A 7,780-nucleotide genomic window follows, 5' to 3' on the forward strand; every position below is an offset into this window, starting at 1 on the left:
GGTAATTAGAAAATTAACCAAGATATAATTAGAAAATAAACCTTCTTGGCTTCTTGGAAGTACATCCGGAGCCCGAACTAAATCACTCTTTCTATTGATTTTAGACAATTTGACTCTACATTATGCAAAAAGAAAGAGGAAGCAGAAGTCAGCTATTCCAAATCACAGACTAGGAAAAGCTCACTCCATTCCTTCTGCAACTGATTTCTCAAAATGCATATAAGGATTAACTAATGAATATGGTGACACTAGAACAATCAAAAAATGATTATAACTCAAGACTGAAGTTTCAGACCCAGTATAGTAATATGAAAGTGATAAGCATAGGCAGAGAATAGCAACTCAGTCAAATGGGATTGCACGAATGTCCGTGCTATTTTCCACGTGCAAACAAAGACCACTCCGACCCATCACAATAAATGCAACATTTACTAGCAGAAACTAAAATTAATTAGATTTTATTGAATATAAGACCTGGAGGTGAGGTGTCATGATCGCATCCCACCCTGCATAATTTTGTCAACGCATAATCAGAAAATATATGGAAAAAACTGAAGTACAAATGCATGTCTCAAGAAGAAAATTCTATCATCAGTTACATCCAGAGAACTTTATAGATGCCAATATGTGTAGAGCCTGAGAGGAAATAACATAGAATAAATAATAACTAAACATCTACATTCCTCAAAAATTGCTTCATAACTGTAAATAGCATCTTTTAATGTTAACAAAGGTGATAGTTGGAACAGAAAACCCAAAATATATACAGATCCAGTGCATAATGTTCTAGAAATCTGGGTCTTCTTTAATTACACAATCCACATTTCAGTCACCAATATTAGATAATAGGATTATTGTCATATAAGTAGGTGCATTTCTAAAAGAATACCCCTGACGATATCAAACCACTAGAGCCCAAATTTTTGTGAAGCCAGTCCGCGACTAAGTCCATGAGTGTTTTTATGAAGAGGACCTAAAAAATATTTGAAGAAAATTAATTTTAATGAAAAGCAAGAATTCAGGTCACAATAAAAAATTATAGTTGCATTAAATGCAAACCATTGGATGCGTCCTGGCCAGGGGTACATTGAGTTGTAGGATCTACACTGGATTAAGTTGTCGTGTTAACACCGAAATGAGCTGTTGAAGGTATCGAAACAGGAGAAACTGATGGATTAGACTGCTGCCCTTGTCCATGAGGAGATGGGCTTCGATTGCTCGAGCTTGGAGGAGTAGAAGATGCTATGGGTAGCACGTGCTTAAACATTCTTTTTGGCGGCATCTATATATGCATTAAGAAAACAACAATGAGAAGATGAAAAGCAAAAATATGGAGCATCAATCATTAGAACTGATAATGATATGCATAACTTATATATAAATACATTAAAAATTTTGTTAAAGAAAGTCTGATTGCTCCATTAAAAATTTGATTCTGATTGCAAAAATATGGAGCAGCAAATCATAAAATTTTTTGACTCAAGGAATGCACTTCTGACAGAGACTCTGATTGCTCCATTACTAAAATAATTTAACCTGAAAAATAATCTAAAAATCATTTATTTCAATAGATAGTTACTTTTAATTCTTTTGTAGAGAATGCTCTACATCTCTTTCGGATATTGACAAAGTAGATGCTTGAAGTGCCTACAAATAATTGTAAATTTCTGGTCTTATTGTGTGATAAGAGGTGGATAGTAAAAGTATGTTTGACAGCTTAAATCATAAGCTATGCTTTTGCCAAACATGCACAAAGTACGGTAACTAATAAAAAATAATAAAAATGACATCAAAATCCATAAAGCTTATTGGTATAGGAGAAACTTGTGTGTACAAACAATTGTGCAATTTATTATTATCATATAATAAAGTTAGCAAAATTTCATGAAATAATGTTCAAAGAATCTTTTTATTAGACACTTGTTTACGACAAAAATGAACTTAATGAGGATTAATCTGGACTGCAATGACTGTCAAACAGGTCAATCACCTCACATGGCTTAAAGGCTCAACTGCATTCAATATTCCCCTCACTAAACAATTTATACTAACATTTGAATCCTCAAAACAGAAAATAAGATATGAAAATTTAAAAATATGACCATTACACGAGTCTCTCTATTTTCAAGAGAAAATATAACTAAACTCAGTTATTCAGCAAAATCGAACTCAAGAATATTCTGGTGGCGCTGGTCAGTACTTCTATATTTGTCGGCTATGGGCAACTGGGCGTCAAACACTGTAGCAACCAAAGTTTTGGTCAGTTTTAGATGAAGAGGCAGAGGAACTTGAATGTTACTTCAGACGTTCTTGAAATTCAGGATAAAGTAGAAGAAGAGAGGAGAAAAATACCCGACAATAGTAGAGCCGGCGTATGTGATAGAGAGAAGGAGCTTAGAATTGGTGAAGGTTTGGTAACTTTGGGTGTGTCTATTTCTGCTTTTTCCCCAGATCGGCAACCCTTTGTTTTGCTTGTGTTTTCAGCTTTTTGCAATGCGTATGACAAAGGCCCAACTAATAGAGTTACACATGCATATATATATATATATATATATATATATATATATATATATATATATTATCTTATAACAATGTTGATAGCTCAATATTCACCAAGTGTTCATCATCCAAATATTAACGTACAATACTTTTTAATACATTACCTGCCTAGAGGGAAGCAACCTTCCAGTTCATCTCTCAATTTCCTAGACAGCAACATATATATAATGAAAGTTCTTTCTGCGTATGGCAGTGACAAACAGCATAGCAATAGATAACCCTCCTACAACCAGGCAATCCAATACATTACCTTGGTACCTCTATTTTCAAGAGACAAAATATACTTGTGAAGTTGCCAGTACAAATCCTGTCCCAACTTAATTCCTTATTTAAACCTAACCCAACACAACCGAATCAAGTTCGGTCGGGTGCAGTTGGTCGATTTAGTTCACTGAGTACAGAAAAATAAAAAAAGTAGAGGGAGAGAAAGACAATAAAGTGGTAAACATCATTTGCAAATGTACCTAGAGTTGCTTTGTCAACCATACTAAGCGATAGAAGACCAGGAGGAGATAAATTCCATCTGCCCAACATCATTATCGAGGTAGGCAACTTTGCTACACCTGAAACACAAAAATCCTATATTGAACATCTACTCTTAATTAATGACAAATCGAGACTTCGTCAGAATTATGAGTTCCAAGTACTTTCTACACCATTTCATCAATCTACAAATACAGTCTATGAAAACAAGTCAAGCTCCAATTTTGCAGATTATACAACCAGCTACCAGTTATTGGTCGCTGGAGGATTATATATGCAGCAACCACAAGTTTAGTCGCTAGACGAGTTAAAAAAATTAGAGGGCTCATCCCGCTAAGCTGTAAAGCGACCAATATCTGGTCGCTGAAGGGTTATATATATACAGCGACCACCACTTTGGGTGCTGAAAGAGAGAAAAAATTAGGCAGGGTTCATCCCGCCAAGAGGTATAGCGACCACATAAACGTTGGTCGCTGGATAGAAGTATTAGCGACCAGATATTGGTCGCTGGAGGATTATACATGCAGCGACCACTAGTTTGGTCGCTGGAAGAGTTAAAAAAAGTAGGCGGGGTTTATCCTGCCAAGAGGTATAGCAACCACGTAAATGTTGGTCGCTAAATAGAAGTATGAGGTACAGCGACAATGTAAGATCGAAATTTTTTGTAATCTGATTCTTCTACGAGGAGCGGCGGCAATGGGAGACGGGAGGCAGAGTGAATGGCCTTTTTTTTCCATCTGATAATGATTTATCTTTTTAGGGCTTCTATTTGAGAGAGACAGAGTGGGGGGCAACAATGCTCGAATTGAGAGGAAATGAAATACTTTGAGTATTTGAGGGTGAATTGGATAGAGGGAAATGAAATTTAGAGACAAGCAAAATTCTAGGAAATTGTTCAATAATTATTTCAAATTTTTTTTGCGACATACTTTTTTCGTTGGCAACTACATAATAGTTTTATAATTTTAGTTCCAATGTTTACAAACAGATTTTTCCGTTGGTAATTATATTTACCATCTTTAATATTTTTTCCAACGGAATCATTTGTTGGGAAATTCTGTCACTAAGTTATTTAATTGATTATTTATTATTTTTTAAATTTTTACGGATGGATTAGTAACGAAATTTTACCAATGAAAGTTCTCTGATGGCAAATCTGCATTAATTTAATATTTAGTTTTTAATAATAATAATAAAATATTACTCTGTTGCTAATTTCTTATAATTCTGTTGATAATAGCAAAGGAATTTCTCTGTCGATAAAATTCCATCTCTATTACCTCCTTTTCTTGTAATGTCACTTGCAACACAAGTGCCACAATTTTGTGTGACATGTCCAACATTACGCATTTTTGTGCGATAATGAACTCCATTTACATTGCATGCACTATAGGATTTTATTCCGTAATTGGGTCCAGACGCTAATCCGTACCATTCATCCCTTACTTCAGTATTGTGGCCTATATATCCTTGCTTCCCCGTTCGTCATAAGGTTTGGTCTAATTCTGATCGAAACTATTTTCATTCTTCCTTTCTCGAATATTTCTAGAATATTTGACAAGACCGGCCTAAGATAGTAGGGGTGCTTCTTGAGAAGCAATCGTCCATTCTTTTCCTTGTAACGAGCTTCCTTTTGGAGTTGACATGCTTTCTAAGCTCTTAACATTATCGATATAACTGATAAGGGCATGGCTTAAAGAAGTTTAGGCATTGCTCAAAAGCAAAAATTCAAAATTAAAAGGGAGAAAAAAGCAATGGGGTATGATGCAAACCCACATAGCTATTGTAGCTACGAAACCCACAATGAGATTGAATCGAACCCAATAAAGCCAATAAATTAAAGTTTGGAGTTTGACGCGAAAATAATCAAGCAACCAATACAATCAATTGATACGTCGACCTCTTCAACAATCTCATAGCCCCAAACAGTCCACAATCTCACAGATTTGTCCACCTTTGTTAAAAAACATGGCGATTGTGCGTCTCAACTGCTTCGCGAGACATCATTCATTGTCGCTCTTTGCGGTATCTGCTCCGTTCATCGCAGTTGCTACACTTTTGCCTGAGCGAACCGATGGATGATCGTCACTGGGAGTTCGGCAGTGAGCAATGGCATAGGGAGTGTGAGTTAATTGGAGAGAGTGAAGAGAGAAGATGGATTACAATGAATGATAGGGTTTGGAATTGGGGTTGATATATTTTATATTAAATATTATCAATATTAGTGGTTCAATCAATACCAGAATTGTGAATAAAAAATCTTCCCACCTAATTTTTGCATTGTGATCTTGAAATGTCGAAAACTCGTAATTTCCACTTTATGAAATGGCCTGGTAAATATAGCTTTATGTTTATTGAGCTGATTAAATTTGATATAACAATTGTTGGTGATAACGGTATGCCTTAAGGAGGATAATCTAGGCCTTGCTTGATAGGCCGAAAAAAAAAAGCGCAATGGGGTAGCCATATCTGTCACGTTGTAAGATCGATTTCTTTCATACAATTGGGACAGTGAGACGATATTAGAAAAGGCGACAGTGACTCAAGGAGCTAACGATCGGACGTGCTTACGAAAGCAAAAATCGAAACTGAAATCTTTCATCCTTTACACTGTATTGAAATGGATAACAATGGAAAAGGACGATTGTATTATTTCTTTTCTTTTTCTTTTTATTTTTCATTTTAACCAAGATGTTGAAAATGAAATTTATCTTGAAATTGTTTGACAATTAATTGATTTGGGCCAAAGTCCTAGTTGAAACTACTAAAAGAATAAATGACAAAATATGTTCTTGATCAAGTTGTTTTCAAATCTTTGTGGTTCAGTTTGGATTAGAAGCAACCCAAATTGACCGGGTCAGTTTTGAGCAAGTATTGGCCATGACAATTAATGGTAATCGTGTGGATCATCAAATTGATCATAAATTCTCAAGTGTAGGTCATCATACTTCGAATATGTTGGCCCTAAATATTGGCATTGCTTATACAACACCAATTGAGCGTGACAAGTGCAATATTAAAATTGATCAAGATGTGATTTATCACTTCTAGGATAGTAGCATATTATATCCTGATAGATAAATAGCTTAAAGGATTTAGCAAACCAGCCATATTTAGCAACATAATTAGCAACGACCACTTGGTTAGTCACTAAAGGTGTTAGAAATTTAGGCAGGGAACCATACCAGCGACCAAATCTTGGTCGCTGAAGGATTATATATATCCATATGCAGCGACAACTATGTTGGTCACTAAACATGTTAGATATTTAGGAGAGGATGCAGGGTACTTCTCGTGCTGTGCTAGGCAACGGTACCAATGACAATAACTTGGTCGCTGGAGGCCTAAATATTCAGCGACCATGATCTTGGTCGCTAAAGGAGAGGCTACATCCCGCCAAGCTGTATACCGACCACGCTAATCTTGGTTCCAGTGACCAGTTGCGGGTTGCTGAAAGCTTATATATTCAGCAACCACAACATTGGTCGGTAAAAGAGTTACCAAAATTATGCGCGATTCTTCTCGCCAAGCTAAATACCGACCAGGACAAAGTTGGTCGCTGGATAACAGTACCAGCAACCAAATTTTGGTTGTTGGAGGATTTATATTCAGCGATTACCATGTTGGTCACTGGATAATGGTACTAGCGACCAGAGATTGGTCGCTGGATGTTGACATATATAGTGACCACTTAGTTGGTCGCTGTACTAGTTACCAAATTGCGTGGGTTCTTCCCGCCAAGCTGTATAGTGGCCACGATGATTTTGGTCACTGGATAGTTGCCCTAGCGACAAGATATTGGTCGATGAATGCCTTTTCAAAAATTATTCTACTTTAACGTACCAACAATTTCACTAACCAACCTTTGGTTGGTGAACATGACTTATAGTGATCAGGTTTTGTTGGTCGCTGAAACATTGGTTGGTGGAGGCCATTTTTTTTGTAGTGGTTACTCATGATGGAATCATCGTTTGATGGTTTACATAAGATATGTTGGAATCACCGGTTGGTGGTTTACACAAGATATGAAGAGATGATTATGACAAATGACATGGGGTTATAAAAACCTACAAGTAAGCTGACTTGACTGATCACCAACTCGCTTGAAATTGACAGTGATACAATCGACTAAAGCTTGCATTTCTGAAAATATATATTTTTACTATTTACTTACGTGCTTCCTACTGATTATTATTTATAGTACTCATCCATACTAAAAAAATTTATAGGTTAAGATCGAGGTATGGCAGTGGTTGGCATAGTGGCAAGTGTTCGGCGATCTGAAACGCTTTCAATTTCTAGTAAAAATTTCCATTTATGTGAATATTTTATGAATACTTAGGTGATATTTTTTAGAAATAATTTTAATGTTTATTTTGTCTAGTTTTACGGGCAATGCATGTTAACTAGAATTTAGAAGTGCTGGATTGATTATGTGTGAAGTTTAATTCACACTGTGTTAAAAATTTCAGTTCCACCTCCAATTTGAAAATAGTATAACTTGGGCTACATGCATGTTTTAAAGTGTAATCAGTGGGGTTTGAAAGGTCTATGAGTCTTCTAATAGTGGCCTTTGGAATTTCTCAAAAATATTATGTACAAAAAAAGTTATGCCCGTTTTAGTAAAATGCGTTGTGTCGAATCCCATTTTTTCGTCTAGCATATTCGAGCAATATTTTGTGCATCAAACTTTATCTTCGAGACCCCAAAATTTTATATGTGGTATGTATATGAATGC

General features: G+C 35.8%; 1 long non-coding RNA gene across 6 annotated transcripts; it reads right to left on the reverse strand.

Annotated features, from left to right (window-relative positions):
* Positions 1-569: 569 nt before the first annotated feature.
* Positions 570-3,139, reverse strand: LOC111388634. Of its 6 annotated transcripts, none has more exons than XR_002701618.1 (5): positions 3,024-3,139; positions 2,664-2,782; positions 2,353-2,484; positions 1,060-2,239; positions 570-973 (listed from the first exon to the last, which is right to left on the reverse strand). It is a non-coding gene; the product is annotated as an uncharacterized LOC111388634 (long non-coding RNA). The 6 variants fall into 6 exon arrangements; XR_002701615.1 differs by having other exon boundaries at positions 2,353-2,514; XR_002701619.1 differs by having other exon boundaries at positions 2,353-2,514; positions 2,664-2,705; positions 3,024-3,110.
* Between the last annotated feature and the right edge of the window lie 4,641 nt (positions 3,140-7,780).

The sequence above is a fragment of the Olea europaea genome, unplaced genomic scaffold, assembly GCF_002742605.1.
Source record: "Olea europaea var. sylvestris unplaced genomic scaffold, O_europaea_v1 scaffold511, whole genome shotgun sequence".
Taxonomy (NCBI): Eukaryota; Viridiplantae; Streptophyta; class Magnoliopsida; order Lamiales; family Oleaceae; genus Olea; species Olea europaea.